The sequence below is a fragment of the Macaca thibetana genome, chromosome 12, assembly GCF_024542745.1.
Source record: "Macaca thibetana thibetana isolate TM-01 chromosome 12, ASM2454274v1, whole genome shotgun sequence".
Classification (NCBI taxonomy): domain Eukaryota; kingdom Metazoa; phylum Chordata; class Mammalia; order Primates; family Cercopithecidae; genus Macaca; species Macaca thibetana.
In genome coordinates, this window is record NC_065589.1 from 83,452,474 (window position 1) to 83,471,927 (window position 19,454).

Here is a 19,454-nt window from a genome sequence, read left to right on the forward strand (position 1 = left end):
ATCTTAGCCACTGTTGAAAGAGAATAAAACTAGTATTACTTTTAAAGTTCAAAATAAAAGAGCTTTTTTTTTTTAACTTTTCAGTCTGCATGAACTCCTTTCTCATGAATGAGAACTTAATAACTCATTTAAATAATTTATAGTTAAATACATATAAATACAAATTTGATCATTTTCAGCAGTTGATTCATCCGAGTGATAATTTTTTTTGTTGCATACCTTAATCCAGTCATGATGAAAAAATTACATGCTTTTTCTTTTTCAAGCTATAATCTATTGATTTTGATAGTTTTTGTTGAAAGGCTGCATGCTGTTTTAATATCTATCTTTTTCTGATTATTTAACAATTTCAAGTTTTTGTTGAATGTTAACAATATGATTTTCTATGGACATCAGCTGTTCATTAGCTAGGCAATACATCTGATGGGTGAGGAGGAAGAGAATTCACCAGAGACAGATGAAGGAATGGAGAGTGACTGCTTAATTGGTATGGTGTTTCTTCTGGGAATGATAAAATGTTCTGGAATTAGATAGTGGTTATGGTTGCACAACATTGTGAATGTACTAAAACCGCTGAATTGTACACTTTCCAGAGATTAAATTGGTGAGTTTTATCTCAAAAAAATTTATTGTGATTTTTATTTTTAGTTATTTTTAGTTATTTAAGACCGAGTCTCGCTCTTTCCCCAGGCTGGAGTGCAGTGGCCCAATCTCGGCTCACAACAACCTCCGCCTCCTGGGTTCAAGCAATTCTCCTGCCTCAGCCTCCCAAGTAGCTGGGACTACAGGTGCGTGCCACCATGCCCAGCTAATTTTTGTATTTTTAGTAGAGATGGGGTTTCACCATGTTGGTCAGTATAGTCTCAATCTCTTGATACCGTGATCTGCTGGCCTCGGCCTCCTAAAGTGCTGGGATTACAGGTGTGAGCTACCACGCCCAGCCTGATGTTTAAATTGTAATATTGTAGGGAGGGATACCTGAAACATGGGGAATACTGTTACTCTGGATATTTTAAACTTGTCCTGGAATTAAAATAATGTACAACATTCTCAAACCCTCTTATTTTAGCTGCCAATATGCCCAAGAAATATGCCATGACGAATTCTGAAAGATGTTAAAGAAATAGTCCTACAAAACACATTGAATTTATTACTGGAATTTTTTTTAAATTATTATTATACTTTAAGTTCTAGAGTACATGTGAACAATGTGCAGGTTTGTTACATGTATATACTTGTGCCATGTTGGTGTGCTGCACCCATCAACTCATCAGCACCCATCAACTTGTCATTTACATCAGGTATAACTCCCAATGCCATCCCTCCCCTTCCCCCCTCCCCATAATAGGCCCCGGTGTGTGATGTTCCCCTTCCAGAATCCAAGTGATCTCAATGTTCAGTTCCCACCTATGAGTGAGAACATGTGGTGTTTGATTTTCTGTTCTTGCAATAGTTTGCTGAGAATGGTTTCCAGCTGCATCCATGTCCCTACAAAGGACACGAACTCGTCCTTTTTTATGGCTGCTTAGTATTCCATGGTGTATATGTGCCACATTTTCTTTACTGGAGTATTTTTGACAATTCAGCAGAATGACTTACCTCAGGTCTCAGTAACAAAAAACTGTGCTTCTTTCAAGAAAATGATTTATTTTTACCTTATGAATACTGTAAGTGATATAAACAAATAAAAGCTGTATATGACAGCCATTTCTTCTTTGCACTGATGACCAGGAAACTAAAAGCCATGTATTTATAGGTCCCCTCAGTAACAAAGGCTACAGGGTCTTGTTAAATGATTTTTTTTCTTTTTTTCTTTGAGACTGGGTCTCGCTCTGTCTCCCAGGCTGGAGTGCAGTGGCGCTATCTCGGCTCACTGCAACCTCTGCCTCCTGGGTTCAAGCGTTTCTCCTGCCTCAGCCTCCCAAGTAGCTGGGACTACAGGCACACACTACCATGCCTGGCTAATTTTTGTATATTTAGTAGAAACAAGGTCTCATCATGTTGGCCAGGATGGTCTGAAATTCCTGACCTCAGGTGATCCACTTGCCTTGGCTTCCCAAAGTGCTGGGATTATAGGTATTAGCCACCATGCCTGGCCCCTGATTACATTTTTAATTCCATCCTTATTCTTAACCTCATCCTATTTTTCTTTCTCCATTTCCTTAGTTTGCGTTTTATTCTGTATATTACGTACCTTAGTATTTTACCTCACATCTTATTTTAGAACAGTAAAAGATACAAAATTACAAAAGGTTTAAAAGGATCTTATAATTAGAGGGGGGAAAGTTAAAAATGCAAATGTGTGTTTGAGTAACTTATATATATTACACAAATATGTAATTAGTAGTCTTTCTAACTTTCAAATTCTTAACTTTTTTAAGGAGACAAGAGAACAAGTGGCAAATAGTTAAATAAGCAAAGGGAAGGGTACTCTGGAAATAAGGAAAATTAATGTAAATGATTGATACATGAATGGCCTGTTAGGTGGTGAATTATAGAATTCAGGGATAATGAAAATTCAAAAATGGAAATGGGTCAACACTGCAGAGGGAGAAGGGGAAGCACAGTGGAGATATTTTCTTAAATTGCTGGCTTTGCTTTTGTCTAAGGTTGATTCATCTAAATCCAACTGTGATTAATTAAATCAAAGGCTGTACATGACATTTTTATACTGTTCAACTGCACGTATATAGCTTAGAAGGACATGGCTGTCACATCATAAGATACGTCAACATTGCCGGGTGTGGTGGGTCACACCTCTAATCCCAGCACTTTGGGAGGCTGAGGTGGGCGAATCACCTGAAGTCAGGAGTTCGAGACCAGCCTGACCAACATGGAGAAACACCATCTCTAATAAAAATACAATGTCAACTACTTGGAAGGCGGAGGCAGGAGAATCGCTTGAACCCAGGAGGCGGAGGTTGCTGTGAACCCAGATCGAGCCATTGCACTCCAGACTGGGCAACAAGAGCGAAACTCTGTCTCAAAAAAACAAAAAACAAACAAACAAAAAAACACATGTGTCAACATTGCTTTATGTAATATTTTTAACATGGCAGCCTATTACAAAATAATATTGTTTCTAAATGATTTTTTAATTATCTATTTGTGGTATTTCCCTTCATGATTTTCAATATAGTTTCCATAGAATCCTTCAATTAGTTTCATGTCTTATATTTATTACCTTTGTATTTCCAGCAGCAAGGACAGATATAAGCTTTCTTCCTTTTTCTTTTCTTTTCTTTTTTTTTTTTTTTTTTTTTTGAGACAGAGTCTCACTCTGTTGCCCGGGCTGGAATGCAGTGGGGCAATCTCAGCTCACTACAACCTTGCCCTCCCTGGTTCAAGCGATTCTCCTGCCTCAGCCTCCCAACTAGCTGGGACTACAGGCGCACCACAACGTCTGGCTAATTTTTGTATTTTTGGTAGAGATGGGGTTTCACCATATTGGTCAAGCTGATCTTGAACTCCTCTGACCTCGTGATCTGCCTACCTCTGCCTCCCAAAGGGCTGGGATTACAGGTGTGAACCACCATGTCTGGCCTTAAGCATTTATTAGATGCTTAGTAATCACTGATTTTGCTTCTGCAATTTTTGCCATCATTTTTTCTCTCTCTCGATCATCTCATCAGCATATGTGTTATACTGTCTCCCATTTTAATACAAAAATAACTTTGAAGACTCCACTCCCCCTCCAGGTATAGTACCATTTCTTTTCACCCTTCAGAGCAAAACTCCGTCAGAGTTGTCCATATATGCTGCTTTCATATCCTCATCTCACTTTCTCTGCTTTTTACTGTATTCATTCTTTTGTCCTTACCACTTCACTGACAACATTCTTGTCATAGACACCAGTGAAATTTATCTTGAGGCTGGCATGGTGGCTCACGCCTGTAATCCCAGCACTTCGGGAGGCCGAGGCAGGTGGATCATCTGAGGTCAGCAGTTCGAGACCAGCCTGGCCAACATGGTGAAACCCCGTCTCTACTAAAATTACAAAAATTAGCTGGGTGTGGTGGCGCACACCTCTAATCGCAGCTACTTGGGGGGCTGAGGCAGGAGAATCACTTGAACTCACGAGGCGGAGGTTGCAATGAGCCAAGATTGTGCCACTTCACTCCAGCTTGGGTGACAGAGTGAGATTCTGTCTCAAAAAATAATTTATCTTGCTAAATCCAGTGGTCATTTCTCAGCCCTCATGTTGTTTTCCCAGCAGCATTTGTCATACTTTGTCATGTTGTCTTTCCTGAAACTCTTTACTTGAGTACTTAACTTTGTTAAGATCACACTCTTGGTTCCTTACTACTATTACCACTACCACCACCAGCAATCCTATTTCTATCCCATTGTTCTTTATCTCAAAATTTGGCAATGTCATTTACCCAGTTGACCTCACCAAAACCTTGGAATCATCCTTAATTATGTTGGGTTTTTTTTTTCTTGTTTAGTCATCAGCAACCAAATATAAAAAATAATTACTTTTTTCACCACCAATATGGCTACCACGATAGTCTTCTTTTTTCTACCTGAGTTACTATAGTTGCTTGACTGGTCACTGTGTTTTGATTCTCCTTTCTGTCCCATATCCCCAAGATTATTCCATATGCAGTGGTTAGAGTGTTGCTGGTTTTTTTTTTTAATCGAATCACATCATTCCCATAGTCATAACATCCCATATGGCTTTCAGCACATGTGGAATAACATCTAGAGTATTTACTGTTGCTTTCCAGGCCTTCTATGGCCTCTGCCTTGCTCTCCTACCCCCTATCTTACTCTGCACTAGCCCTGGGCATTCTTGTCATTTTTTGAAAACACCAGGCCTTCTCCCTTCAGGGCCTTGGCACTTCTGTTCTATCTAGAGTCTTCCTTTTTACTTCATTAGCAGGGTAATTATCTTCTCAGAGATATATCCTTGCCATCATTTCACCTCTTTACCCTTCAGTGTAGTACTTACCACTATAAGAAGGATAGTTTGCAAAAATGATATTGTAGGTCTCTACTGCGAAAATGTAACTTCTATGAAGCACAGCCTTCGTCTTGTTGACTGCTATACTACCAGGTCTAACACAGTATCTGCCACATTGAAATCATTTGATAAATATTTACTGAATGAACAAAAGAATGATTCGATTCATGTCTTAATGAGTGAATCAGAAAATGTTAAAATTGGATTGTGATTCATATTCTGATTTTCACACTTGTTTTTTTTAATTGTAGTAAAATATACATAACATTAAATTTACCATTTTAGCCATTTTAAAGCGTATTCAGTGGCATTAAGTATATTTATTCATATTGTTGCACAACCATTACTTTTTTCATCTTCTCAAACTGAAACTCTGTACCCATTAAATAATAACTCCCACTCCTGCTTCCCCTAGTCCCTGGTAATTATCATTTTACTTTCTGTCTCTATGAATTTGACTGTTCTAGGTACCGTATATATGCAGAATCATACTGTATTTGTCCTTGACTGGCTTATTTTACTTAGCATATAATGTCTTTAAGGTTCATCCATGTTGTTGCTGTTAAATATTTTTAAGTGGCATTTTTTCACCAAGTACATATAAATTAATTGTATGTATGCCTTACACCCCTCTTTCATCCGTGACCCTCAAAAAATGTTACAAATGTAATTAACTAAACCACAATATCCCTTGTGAAGTCAATAATTACAGTATTGCAAACTGAAGAAGTACTGATAGATTGCCTAAAGTACATAGTGAATATATGCCAAAATTCTGAGTAAGGACCAGGGTTATGTAGTCCCTGTTGAAAACATTAGACCAAATTTTTTGTTTGTGATGAAATTATTCTAAGTTCTAGGAAAAACCAAGAGCAGTAATCATTATTTAATTTCTCTAAATATTCATAGCAGTGTTCTTTGAATAAAAGAGTAAAATACAAATTTTCTGAAACTTAATATTTATTAGTGATAACTTCAGTTATTTGATCTGACTAAATATTTCTTTGATCTCTGTATTATTAGAGTGCATGATTATTTTTCCAGTCTTCACAGCCATAGTCTGAAATTGATTTTTGAAGATGTGGGTTGGGATAGCATCATGTCTGTTCTTTAGCTATGGTGCTTGAAAACTTTGTAAAACTGTTACCTTATGTTTGTCTTGATTGCTGGCTTATTCGAGTGATATTTTTGTAAAAAAGCAATCTTGTGAGGGTCAAATTATCTGTCAATTTGGCATTTGTGGGCAGGACCAAAATGGACTCTAATTTTGATATAAAAAACTAAAAATTTCTATAATCAGACAATGTGCTTTAACTTAATATTAATTCCTAAAGGTTTAACGTAAAGCTGTCTGTGGGTTGCTACAATTTGAATTGAATTCCCTAAAAACTTATAGTTAGAGAAATAAAAGTATATATAACTAAAACAACACATAATTTTTCTCAAATGAAACTTCATTGTATTACTTCACCCAAGTGATTGGTTCACTTTTGGATATTGTGTATACATTAACCTCAAGAATGTTTCAATAGCAGTTGGCAGTGCTACTACCTCCTTCCTCTACTGGAAGCCCATTTGTGGCTCTAAAATGGAAACTTAAGAGGGAGTGAGTAAAGATGTTGAGAAGTGCTAACCAGTCTTGAAAGAAGAGAGTGGTAAAGTGTGGGAAAACAGGCAGCTTATGTGTGTGTGTGTTTTTAAATTTACACAGTGTAATAGCCAGTTGTGCTTCATTTCTGTGGTTTTTTATCACCAGCAAAACAAAGAAGTTGTCATCTCAGCTCTCGCTAAACTTCATATAATAAGGCTTTTGTAAGCTGTCTGAAAATTTTGTGATTCAACCTATGGGAATTATACCTTTTTTTAGAGAAGTTTCAGTCACACAGAACAATAAAGACAAGTGATGCAAATGAAGAATGAAATGCTTTTTGATGGAATGCCAGTTTTTTGCAGAAAGGATAGTGTAATTATTGATACCTCTCAGTAATTTATGGAAATGCAAATTTAGTTTCATAATAGTCATGAGAAAACAAAGTAAAGCAATTCTGCCCAGCTGACCAATGTAAAGCAAATTGCAGCTTTTAAATACCAAGCAATAATGATGCAATCTGAAGAGGTTAAAAACTCAGTTCTCCAAAACCCAAGATTCGTTTCCCACAGAAGCTCTATTATACATTAAAGATTCTATGGTAAAATAAACCCATTTCCCCAAACATAAATTTGAAAGACATTTGAAGATGTAAGAATTCCTCTCCTCCCAACTTGGAGCACTTTTATTGAAATGTACATATCCTACCAAATAGAACTGAGGTTTTCTTTTTCCAGTTATAAAAAATGGAGAAAACAATTTTTCAAATATTTAGGAGCACCATTTACGGTTCAGTCCAGGTATGGCTTCTGAAATACATAGTAGTACCATCTGATATGGTAGCCATAAGCCACATGTGGCTATTTAAATTTGAGTAATTAAAACTAAATAATATTTAAAAGTTAGTTCCTTAGTAACACCAGCAATATTACAAGTGCTCAGTAGCCACATTTCGCTATGGGCTACTGTCTTAGTTGCTATGAAGGAATACTTAAAGCTGTGTAGTTTATAAAGAAAAGAGGTTTATTAAGCTAACAGTTCTGCAGGCTGTACAAGAGGCATGGTGCTGTCATCAGCTCAGCTTCTCATGAAGGCTGCATCAAAATATGGTGGAGAACGTCAAAGGGGAAGCTGGCATGGGTGAGAGGGACCAAACCCAAAGGTCTCTTGGCTTTATAACAACTCAGTCTCACAGGAACTAACCCATTCCCTAAGAACCAATCAAGTCTTCAAGCAAGAACTCACTCATTACTGCCAGAGCAGCACCAAACCATTCATGAGGGATCCACCCCCATGACCCAAACACCCTACCTTATGCCCCACTTTCCTGCAATATCACACTGGGGATAAAATTTCAACATGAGATTTGGTGGGTACAAACAAACCATATCCAAATCATAGCAGGTATATATTGGACAGCAAAGGCACTGAACATTCCCTTCATTGCAGAAAGTTCTGTTGCACAACCCTGGATAGATCACATTGTCACCAGTTTCCCAGTATATAATTTTCTATTATTTTCAAGTATCCTCCCCTCCTGCCCAAAAAGTATTGCTTATATCCTAAGCCTGTGATTTTTTTTTCCCTACTGAATAATAATCTTCAAATTTAAAAAGTCAGTATTTGAAATGATTAGCAAGTTAGGGTTTTAGCCGGGCGTGGTGGCTCACGCCTGTAATCCCAGCACTTTGGGAGGCCAAGGTGGGTGGATCATGAGGTCAGGAGTTTGAGACCAGCCTGGCCAAGATGGGAAACCCTGTCTCTACTAAAGTACAAAAATTAGCCGGGTGTGGTGACAGGTGCCTGTAATCCCACCTACTCGGGAGGGTGAGGCAGGAGAATCGCTTGAACCTGGGAGGCGGAGATTGCAGTGAGCCGAGATCACACCACTGCACTCTAGCCTGAGTGACAGAGCAAGACTCCATCTCAAAAAAAAAAAAAAAAAAAGTTGTTCTATAAAAATATTGTTAAACCTTAAAAATAAATGCCAAAATATGTACAGTTGACACTTTAAAAAGAGAATGATAAAGACAGTCCTTAACTTCTCCATGTCCATGGTCTATAATCTAAGATAACAACACTGATACATCTACAAATAGCACATGATTTGTGAGATTATTTTTCATATATAAATTTTGAAAATAATTTTTTTATTGTATAACCATACCTTGAAAAGAGCATAGAGCACACACAAAAAATCAACCTGATATATAAATGAATGATTAAATATTTTGTGTTGATTACAAACAAATTTCAGGATTAATCAGCATTACTTCTGTGTTAAGATTGAGCAAAGTGAGAAAAAGCAGATAGATATTCTATTCATTTATTTCATTGATTCCTTTTACTGAGGTAGGTATGGATGAATGTCCATCCTTTGTAGGTATGTAGTATTGTAGTTATCCATAGTTTGTAGGTATGTAGTATTGTCAAGGAAAGGTTAAAACTTGAGTATGTTAAAATTGAGTACATAAAGACTTTGTTTTGGGGCAGAGCATGAAGAAAAATAAAGATAGTACATGCTGATTGCTAGAAAAATACTCATAGGATTGCATATCATGACTTAAAATTCTTTTCCCACATTGGTAGGTGGGTAATACTTGTAGATGTTTTCTGGGGGTTAATATTATTGAGATTTTTCTCTGTGCATATTTACTAAAACAGTGACTTGTAGAGAAGTAGCATATAACCAATACATTAGTTGAATTATGTTTTCATAAAATGTAACATTACTTTTTATATGTGTAATTTGAATACGTTTCTTAGTTTTGAAATGATTTGAAAGAATTACCTTTTGCTCGTAAAAGCCACTTAGGATTTTTATGAGCAGCTTTAAGATTAGTCTGGCTTCATCCTCTAGTGTCATTTTAATTTCACGTGTTTTTTTCCTCATGCAATTGCAAGTACCTAGTGAGTCATGTATAAAAATTGCTATCATGAGGAAGGAATGCCTTTATTAGTTTTTTATCCTATGAGCTTTAGTACTTTAAGTAAACTGTATATATTTTAACTGTAGATCTATCCTTAGTTAACTTAAAATTTTTCCAAAAAATCAAAAGTAAAATGGAATTTATCTTTTATTCAGATATGCATAGTTTGAGTGTAACTGTTTACAATAGTTTTAATACCTGTTTTGAATCACAGGGTTTTATAGAAGTAGTTTTTTCCTTCACAAGACTTCTTGTATTGACTCTGTTACCATCAAAAGACTTATTTTTGCATTGATTAAAGTTGAGAGCTTAATGTTAGGCAAGTAGGTCCTTGAAAGCAGTTTTTTGGATACAGAGAGAATAATGTATTTTATCTACGTGGCCACCTTCTTTTTTTTTTTTTTTTCTTTTAGACAGGGTTACTCCTTCACCCAAGATAGAGTGCAATAGTACAATCAGAGCTCGCTGCAGCCTTGACCTCCCTGGGCTCAGGTCATCCTCCTACCTCAGACACATGAGTAGCTGGGTGGGACTACAGGCATGTGCCACCATGCCTTGCCAATTTTTCTATGTTTTGTAGAGAGAGGGTTTCACCATGTTGCCCAGGCTGGTTTTGAACTCATGGGCTCAAGCCATCTGCTTGCCTCAGCCTCCCAAAGTGCTGGGATTACAGGCGTGAACCACCCGCGCCTGTAACTGCCTTCTGATCTGATTTGGTATGATAGGGGTAGAGAAGGTTAGTTTAAAGAGAATGTTTCCTGTCTTATCTTCTTTTACCCCTCTAACATTTTTACCCCTCTAAAACTGTTCAATATGTTTTTCTCTTTGGAAATCTTTCTTCATGTGCCTTTATTCATTGTATTTTCTATGTCTCTACTTCTTGAACTTAAACAAAACAAAAAACCCTGCAATTCTACTTCTTATTTCCCATGGGCCCTACTTACAGGTCTCTGCCAAATTATGCTGGCTGTTCTGTTTTTTCTCCATATTCCCTTGGTGAACTCACCCACAGTCTTGGCTTGAACTGTACTTTTATGTAACCGATTTTCAAATCTTGGACTCTTCTAAATTTCTACCTGCTGGTGGTAAGTATCTTCATTTGAATGGCCTCTGGTAACACTGGCCTGTCCTACTGTTCTAAACAAAAGTCACCCCACCCTACCACTGCAGATTTCTTTCATTATGTTAGTGGGAACCTTTGATGTAATCTTTCACTCTTTTGCTGTCCTTGTTCCTAATACTTAGTTTAGCATGAAGCCCTCTGGTTTCACCATTTAAGATTTGGGTTTCCCATTCCCTCTGCGTTTTCTCATCTTCACTATCCAGACCTTCATTATCGTACACCTTTAATTCACTACCCCCGCTTTCCCATCACCCCCTGCCTTGCTTTTTTTTTTTAAGCTTCCCAAATGCTTCTTGCAGTGACTTAAAAACGCATACCAAGTTGTTGTGGCATATTTTCTTTAAATAGGTAGTAATTCTTGCAAGAGTTTCTACTTAAATTTTCTTTTGGCTCCTTTGTAGCTCTTGACATAATGCTGGATGTAGTAGGAACTTGATAAGTACTTGTTCACTCATTCATTCAGCAGCTAATTAGCTATTGGGTTCCAGGTACTATATGTTCCTTCAGGAAGTTAAAGCTGACAACAGCCTCTGGTGGTAAAGAAAGGCCTCTCTGAGGAGGTGGCATTTCCTATGAGACCTGATTGAAGTGAGAAAACCGGTCCTATGAAGAGGGCAGAGGGAAGAGCAAGTGTCAAGGCCCTGAAGTGGAACAAATTTGATATGTTTGGGGATTATCAAAAGGGTGCTTGTGACTGGAACATGGTAGAAACAGGAAATGCAGTCAGGGCACAAGGTAACAGAGGGCCTATGAGGTCATGATAGTAAGCATTGTGGGTTTTATTCTAAGAGCTGCTAACGCCATTGTACGGTTTTGAATAAGGGAATGATGTGATTTGATTTACTTGCTTTAAGAACAGATGTAGGTACTTGAGACCGGGAGTTTGAGACCAGCCTGGGCAACATGGTGAGACCCTGTCTCTCCAGAAAAAAAAAAAGAAAGAAAGAAAGAAAAAAAATTAGCAAGGTGTAGTGATACACACCTGTAGTCCCAGCTACTCAGGAGGCTGAGGCAGGAAAAAAAAAAAATAGAAGTAGGGAGGCTATAATGGTAATATAGGAGAGCCAGTAATCATGAACTAGTAAGGTAACTAGCAGTAATAGTTTTTGAATTAAGAACAGAGTGAGGAAGAGTAGTTGGTAGGGTGGACTAGGTGAAAGGTCAGAGGTAAAAGAGAAACCAGGAAAAACTCAGTTCTTTGTGTTTAGACAAGTCATGTATCATTTCTAAATTCTGTTTTCCTGGAGTCTATAATAAGGAATATCTCTTTCCTGCCCCTTTGAAGGAATCGTTATGAGGATCTTATGAAATAACACCTGAAAGCCCATTAGGAACCTTAAAATGCCATAACCATGTCTTACTTTTTAACACTAAACGTTTAAGGGCTCATCTCAAATTAGACTTGTTAATAAAGAAATTTCCAGGCCGGGTGCGGTGGCTCTTGCCTGTAATCCCAGCACTTTGGGAGGTCAAAGTAGGTGGATCACTTGAGGCCAGGAGTTCGAGACCAGGCTGGCCAACATAGTGAAACCCTGTCTCTACTAAATATACAAAAAGTTAGCTGGGTGTGGTGGTGCACACTTGTAGTCCCAGCTACACAGGAGGCTGAGGCACAAGAATCGCTTGAACCCATGAGGCAGAGGTTGCAGGGAGCCAAGATCGCACCACTGCACTCCAGCCTGGGTGAGAGTGAGACCCTGTCTTGAAAAAACAACAACAAAATTCTAAAAATTTAGATTTCACAGGGATAAACTGGAAGCCATTTATAGCTTAGGAAATATTTTTTTCCTCTTCTGAATTATTCCCAGTGATATTTTCAATCTTTTGATAATTTTGTCACTATTCATAAACATTAGCTTGTGGTAATGTCTCCAGTATTAAGTAGATGACATTTTGGTTCTCATCTGTACTGATAATCATAGACAGAAAAGTATTTATAAATAATACCTAATTGTCTTCAGTTTGTGACATATTTAAGATATTGTTTTGCTCTTCTTAGTACATTTTTATTTGTCTTGAAGACAAATAAAACTTGTAACCCAAATGTCCTATAGTTTATTTTTTAATATGTTATGTTCACCCTAGGGTGTTGGTGATTATAAACAAAAACATGACCTGCCATACTATAATAAATAATGATCTATAAATAAACTCCAGTCCTTTTGTGCTTATTTTTGTCATGCTAATTATATGGACCTTGATACTGTAGGTTAATTTCAGTATGACTTATGGCATCAAGAAAGACACAAATTTTGAACAAACTTTTTAGTTTCTGAAATTTCTTAAGTATGCTTCAGCTGATTGCTAATTCTGTTTTCCTATTGCAGGTTTCCCAACAGTGATGTCACAAGATTGACCACATTGATCACAGTAAGACCAAAATGATAGTTAAGCTTTTAAGGAAGTTTGGTTTTCTCTGAGAATGAGAATTGACCTAGAAAACATTTATAATTTGAAATTATTATTTCTTTTGCTAGCCAGTTGAGTGTTAACATTTTAAATGAATCATATCTTATACTTCTAGCTAGTTATTTAAATACTTTTAAAATATTGCTTTAAAGGATTTAAAAAACATTTAAAATGAAAATTACTTTTAATTTACAACTGAAATTATAGGCCTAAATATACTAAATTATTTCAGTGTGAGTTAAACTCTGAATGTCATCTGTTTTGAGTTTTTAGTTTTACTGAAAAATGGCAGAAAGGTTAAGGTGATTCCACATTAGGAAATACATATAAAAGTAAATTACTTGAGATTGTAATGAATTATTAAGGAAAGATTATGAAAATGTAGCATTGGTAGGCTGGGCGTGGTGGCTCACGCCTGTAATCCCAGCACTTTGGGAGGCCGAGGTGGGTGGATCACCTGAGGTCGGGAGTTTGAGACTAGCCTGGCCAACATGGCAAAACCCCATCTCTACTAAAATACAAAAATAGCTGGGCATGGTGGCACACACCTGTAATCCCAGGTACTCGGGAGGCTGAGGCAGGAGAATCACTTGAACCTGGGAGTTGGAGGTTGCAGTGAGCTGAGATTGTGCCACTGCATTCCAACCTGGGCAATAGAGAGACTTGGTCTAAAAAAAAAATATATATATATATAATATATACACACACACACACCCCACATATATATAGCCTTGGTAGAGTTTTTAGGCATCTTGCTTAAATTTCTTATTGATATTTATAGGATTTGTAGAGTCTTCCAGATATGGAGCATTTTTTGATAAAGATGGTTCTCTTAAGGAACTGATACTTTTTAATTTTAAGTGTTAATTTCTGTTGTGTATAAGGACATATATTACCTAAAGAAAAACTTTACCAGGGCCTTTATCCACATTAGAAAATTCTAAATGATAAAATCTGAATTACAATCATGAACGTTATATCATTTTAAAAAAATTCTCTTAAATAACAGATAAATTTGTACTAAATTATTTACTCCATGATCCTGCTGCTTCTTTAACTCTGTTTTAATTTAACTCATTAAATCCAGAAGCATTATTAGAAGTATAAATTCACATATAGATAATGTTTGTATTTATGTTCAATCATTTTTTTTTAAACTGGTTCATTTGTTAAGTTTAACATTTTGCAGAGGCTAGAGAGAAATTTTATTTTTAAAGGCTTTATCATCATAATTTTGTCTACTAATACTTATAGCATATTTATTCATTTTCCTAAGGCAGCATTTTAGCTTTGTTTGATCTGTAGCTCTTTCCTTGTTTATTTTTTCTTAATTAGAACTTTATTGCCCCAACTGAATATTTCATAAGAAAATATTGACATATTTCTATAGAAACCTTCTGTTCAGCATCTAGTGCTTTACAACCAAAGAAGTTAACATTAGCATTAAATGAAACCTTTTTTAAAACTGAAAAATGCTGACTCCCACAGCTTATTTTTGTTTTAAATTTTTTTCCCACAGTTTATTTTTAGGGTAATATTAAGAGAGTAATTAATTGCAACTGATCAAAATCCAAGAATTTCAGGAAGAGAAGTGATATTTAATATTATTAGATGTTAAATATCAGTTAAAGAGTAAGAAGTGTTCATTTGAGAGGTTCATAAGTGACTGATACTAGAAACCTTAACTTTGTTATGTCACTGTTGTGAGGCTTTTGCCAGCCCTTTGAGTTAAGAAAAGAGGGTAGATTTCAACATTGATTCAGGTTGAGAGTACTAGTGAGAGAGTAGTTCAAATATATGTTTACCATGTGGCTGGAATAAAATGAGGCCAGGAAAGGGCTGACTTATCCAAAGGAAGTAGAGAGGTCAGGAGACTAGTCATAGATACATAAACTGGTATAATGAGATGACATAGTAAGAACTAAAGGTAAAATGTTATGGTTAGAGAGGGGGATTATATTATGGGCTGTTTCAGAGCTGAAGTGTAGTAGCTATTTATATATTATGTAATATACACTTTATATATGTTTTAATCAAAATTTTCAGAAGTCAGGAGAATTTCTGTTTTTTTCTTTGATGTCACAATGTATATAAATGTCAAAACCTTTTAACTGATCTCCCTTCTTCCTGGCCATTATCAATTCCATTGAAACTTGTACACAACTCCCAGTTTAATCTGATTAAAGCATTGCTCGGTTCCTTTTATTTCTCTACTTGAAAACGTGTGGTGGCGGCCGGGCACGGTGGCTCAAGCCTGTAATCCCAGCACTTTGGGAGGCCGAGACGGGCAGATCACGAGGTCAGAAGATCGAGACCATCCTGGCTAACATGGTGAAACCCCGTCTCTACTAAAAAAAAAATACAAAAAACTAGCCGGGCGAGGTGGCGGGCGCCTGTAGTCCCAGCTACTCGGGAGGCTGAGGCAGGAGAATGGCGTAAACCCAGGAGGCGGAGCTTGCAGTGAGCTGAGATCGCGCCACTGCACTCCAGCCTGGGCTACAGAGCGAGACTCCCGTCTCAAAAGAAAAAAGAAAAAAAAAGAAAACGTGTGGTGGCTTGTCATTTTCTGTGTGATCAAATCCAGACCTTCTAACTTGGTATTTAAGATCCTTCCTCAGTTTGTCTTCAGCATATTTTCTTTTCTTTCTTTGTTTCCTTTTTTTTTTTTTTTTTTGAGACAGAGTCTCACTCTGTTGCCCAGGCTGGAGTGCAGCGGTGCAATCTTGGCTCACTGCAACCTCTGCCTCCTGGGTTCAGATGATTCTTCTGCCTCAGCCTCCCAAGTAACTGGGATTACAGGCACGCGCCACCATGCCCAGCTAATTTTTGTGTTTTTAGCAGAGACAGGGTTTTACCATGTTGGCCAGGCTGGCCTCGAACTCCTGACTCAAGTGATACACCCACCTTGGCCTCTCAAAGTGCTGGGATTACAGGAGTGAGCCTGTGCCCAAGCTGTCTTCAGCATATTTTCTATTATTCAAGAATAAGAATGGTATACTCTACCTAATGTGGACTACGTTCCCTACCTTGGATACACGTTTTGGCTCCACACTTACATTCATGTTATTCTCTTTACCTAGAATATTGTTTTTATTTTCACACTTAAAAATAATTTCTTCTGGTGAAATCAAACTTTCTCTCTAATAGCATATCCACATATAATCATCTCCCTGAGGTGTTCCCTAATCAGCCTAGTTCTCTGTTCCTAATAATTTGGTAATGCTTAATTTTTATTACTCCAGTGTTACTGATAACATAATTGTATTTAAGATACTTATTTTAATACACATCTTCTTACTATATTCAGCAAATGTTTGTTGGCATTCATGATAAAGCAGAAAGTGCTAAATCAATTACTATCTTTAGTGTTCTTATGTTAAAATTGAAATAAGGATATTAATAAATTAATATAATTTAACCACAGGAAGCAGGGTGGATAGAAAAGAGCTTAGATTTTAGAACCAATAGAGTTCAAGTACTAATGTCACTGTGTACTAGTGGTGTGACTTCCAGCAAGTCAGCCTCTTTGTGCCTCAGTATCTTCATCTATAAAACGATGCATTATTTGAATTTAAAAGGATTATGAAATTTAAATTCAGTTTTTTTTAGCTTTCCTCCCTCTTCCTGATAGAACTTTATGGCTTACTCCTTTACAGATACACAAGGGACGTGAAATCAACCATAAAGATCAGTGATATATCCTAAACATTCAAATTTACCTTACTTACAAATTGTGGCCATTTTGTCTGTTTTAATAAATAGATTTCTACATTATGTATATTAGTGATAACTTTATTGACTTTCAGCAAGTTTCAGCAAGGAGGCCAATTAGACCTGTTAATGTTCTTTTATTTGAGGAAAAGGGAGTGACAACTAGACAACTAGACAGACAACTAGAATGGCAACATCTTAAAAAACCGGAATGAACTATAGAATAGTTTAGAGTACTGTGCATTCCCCTTATGTAATGGGTGAGAAAATCAAGGTTTAGAGAGCTTGAGGGAAAGTAGTGCACATAATAGTTAAGGACATGGACTTAGGGTTAGAAAAACCTTTGTTTTTGTTTGTGTTCTGCTACTTCTGTAGCTGTTGTGATCCTGAGTCAATTTCTTAGTCTAAGACCCAATTTTTTCTTTTCTAGAGTAGGGATAATATTATTATGTCTGGAATATTAAATGAAACATTGCTCATAAAGCACTTAGCACAAAAGATGGCACATACTACATTTTTCTTACTCTCATCATACTCATCAATATCTGTAAAGTTACTTGTTTAAAATCACATGATTTGAGAACTTGGACTAACCTGACTTTGCTTTATCCTGTTAGAATTTTTACTGTTCTGTTTTGTGATTAGTTCTTACTTGATTAAAGATGTCTAAACAGCATTTATAGAAAGTATAATAAAATAATTCAGAGGTTATTTTCTTAAATCTCCCTTAATCCTCTGTCTTCTCTGAGTGTATTTGTGCAGTTTCATATACATGCAGTTTTGTTTATATGTAATTTCATTATTAGAGTGGCTATATTTTATCTTTAAATATTCTTACTTAATATTTTACTATATATTTAATAATCTGTCACAAGGCAATCTTTTTTTTTTTTTTTTGAGTCTGAGTCTCACTGTCACCCAGGCTGGAGAGCAGTGGCACGATCTCGGCTCACTGCCAGTTCTGCCTCCCGGGTTCACACCATTCTCCTGTCTCAGCCTCCTGAGTAGCTGGGACTACAGGCGCCCACCGCCATGCCCAGCTAATTTTTTGTATTTTTAGTAAAGATGGGGTTTCACCGTGTTAGCCAGGATGGTCTCCATCTCCTGACCTCGTGATCTGCCCACCTCGGCCTCCCAAAGTGCTGGATTACAGGCGTGAGCCACTGCGCCCGGCCGGCAACCTTTTAAATAAAGTGACTTTTTCTGTTTTTATTAAAATTTCTTGGTTGGGCACAGTTGCTCTCATTCCTGTAATCCCAGCACTTTGGTAGCCCAACATGGGGGATTGCTTGAGCCCTGGAGTTAAAGACCCACCTGGGCAACATAGTGAGACTTTGTCTCTACAAAATAATAAACAAAATTAGCTAGGCATGGTGGCTCAAGCCTGTAGTCCCAGCTACTCGGGAAGCTGAGGTGGGAGGATTGCTTGAGTCCAGGAGTTCAAAGCTGCAGTAAGCCAAGATTGTACCATTGTACTCCAGCCTAGGCTACAGAGGAAGAGCTTGCCTCAAATAAGAAAAATTTTTTTTCCATTTTTCTTCTTGGTAATTTTATTATGAATATTACTTAAATTTTGTAGAGATACATCTCTCCCAATAGTAATACTTAATAATTGAGGTTTAGAAGGAATTGCTATATAACGTTATAGTGTACATACTGTCAGAAATATTGGTGTTAGATAGTAAATTTAAAATGTCAGGTACCTACCACAGAGAAGATATAACCAAGTATGGCAATGATTGATAGTTGTCCTTAATACTGATTTTCCCCCCTCTTCTAATTTTTTTTCCAGTATATTACTACCTAGAATAAAAACATCATTTCCCCAGTCTCCCTTGCAGCTAGATATAGTAATCTGACTAAACTTTGGCAAGAGATATATAGGCAGAAGTAGTGTGTGCAACTTTCAGGATGTGTCCTTAAAGGAATGGGTGCACATCCTCTTTTTTGCCCCTTCCTCCTTGCTGGCTGAATTGTGAGCATAATTGGACTGTGAGTGGAAACCCTATACTGAGAATGGATAAAGCAACAGTAAGAAAGAAAATCCTTACTAACAATGTTACACTGTCCATACTGGCCTGCCTATCCCTGTACTTCTTTGACATGACAGAGATAAAACTCTGTATTGTATGAGCCATTCACTTTTGGGCTTTCTGTCACTCGTGGCCAAAACTAATCCTGATAGACCAAGATAGCTTGACGAAGAATGTTTATGCCATTGTGGCTGGGTGTGGTGGCTCATGCCTGTAATCCCAGCACTTTGGGAGGCTGAGGTGGGTGGATCAGGCAAAGGTGGGCAGATCACTTGTCTGGAGTTTGAGACCAGCTTGGCCAACATGGCAAAACCCCATCTCTACTAAAAATACAAAAATTAGCCAGGCATGGTGGCACATGCCTGTAGTCCCAGCTGCTCGGAAGGCTGAGGCAGGGGAATTGCTTGAACCCGGGAGGCAGAGGTTGCAGTGAGCTGAGATTGCACCCCTGCATTCCAGCCTGAGCTACACAGCAAGACTCCATCTCAAAAAAAAAAAAAAAAAAAAAAGAAAAAAATGTTTATGCCATTGTTAAAATGTCTTTTTTTTTTTTTTTTTTAACATCTCACTTGTTTTATTTGAACTCTACTGTCTCCATGGTTTAAGTCAAGCTTGTTCATCCTGTGGCCTGTGGGCCACATGCAACCAGGACAGCTATCAGTGCAGCCTAACACAAATTTGGAAACTTTGTCAA

General features: G+C 37.2%; 1 protein-coding gene across 29 annotated transcripts in view; it reads left to right on the forward strand.

The window, feature by feature from the left end:
* Positions 1-19,454, forward strand: part of BAZ2B (bromodomain adjacent to zinc finger domain 2B) — a 413,832-nt gene that overhangs the window by 143,883 nt on the left and 250,495 nt on the right. For 27 of the 29 annotated variants that reach the window (XM_050752835.1, XM_050752834.1, XM_050752838.1 and 24 more), the window contains one exon: positions 12,935-12,977. The gene's annotated coding sequence lies outside the window, so the exon portion shown is untranslated. Of the gene's footprint in view, positions 1-690; positions 789-12,934; positions 12,978-19,454 lie in introns of all 29 variants that reach the window. The other 2 variants (XM_050752839.1, XM_050752840.1) reach the window with 1 other exon arrangement.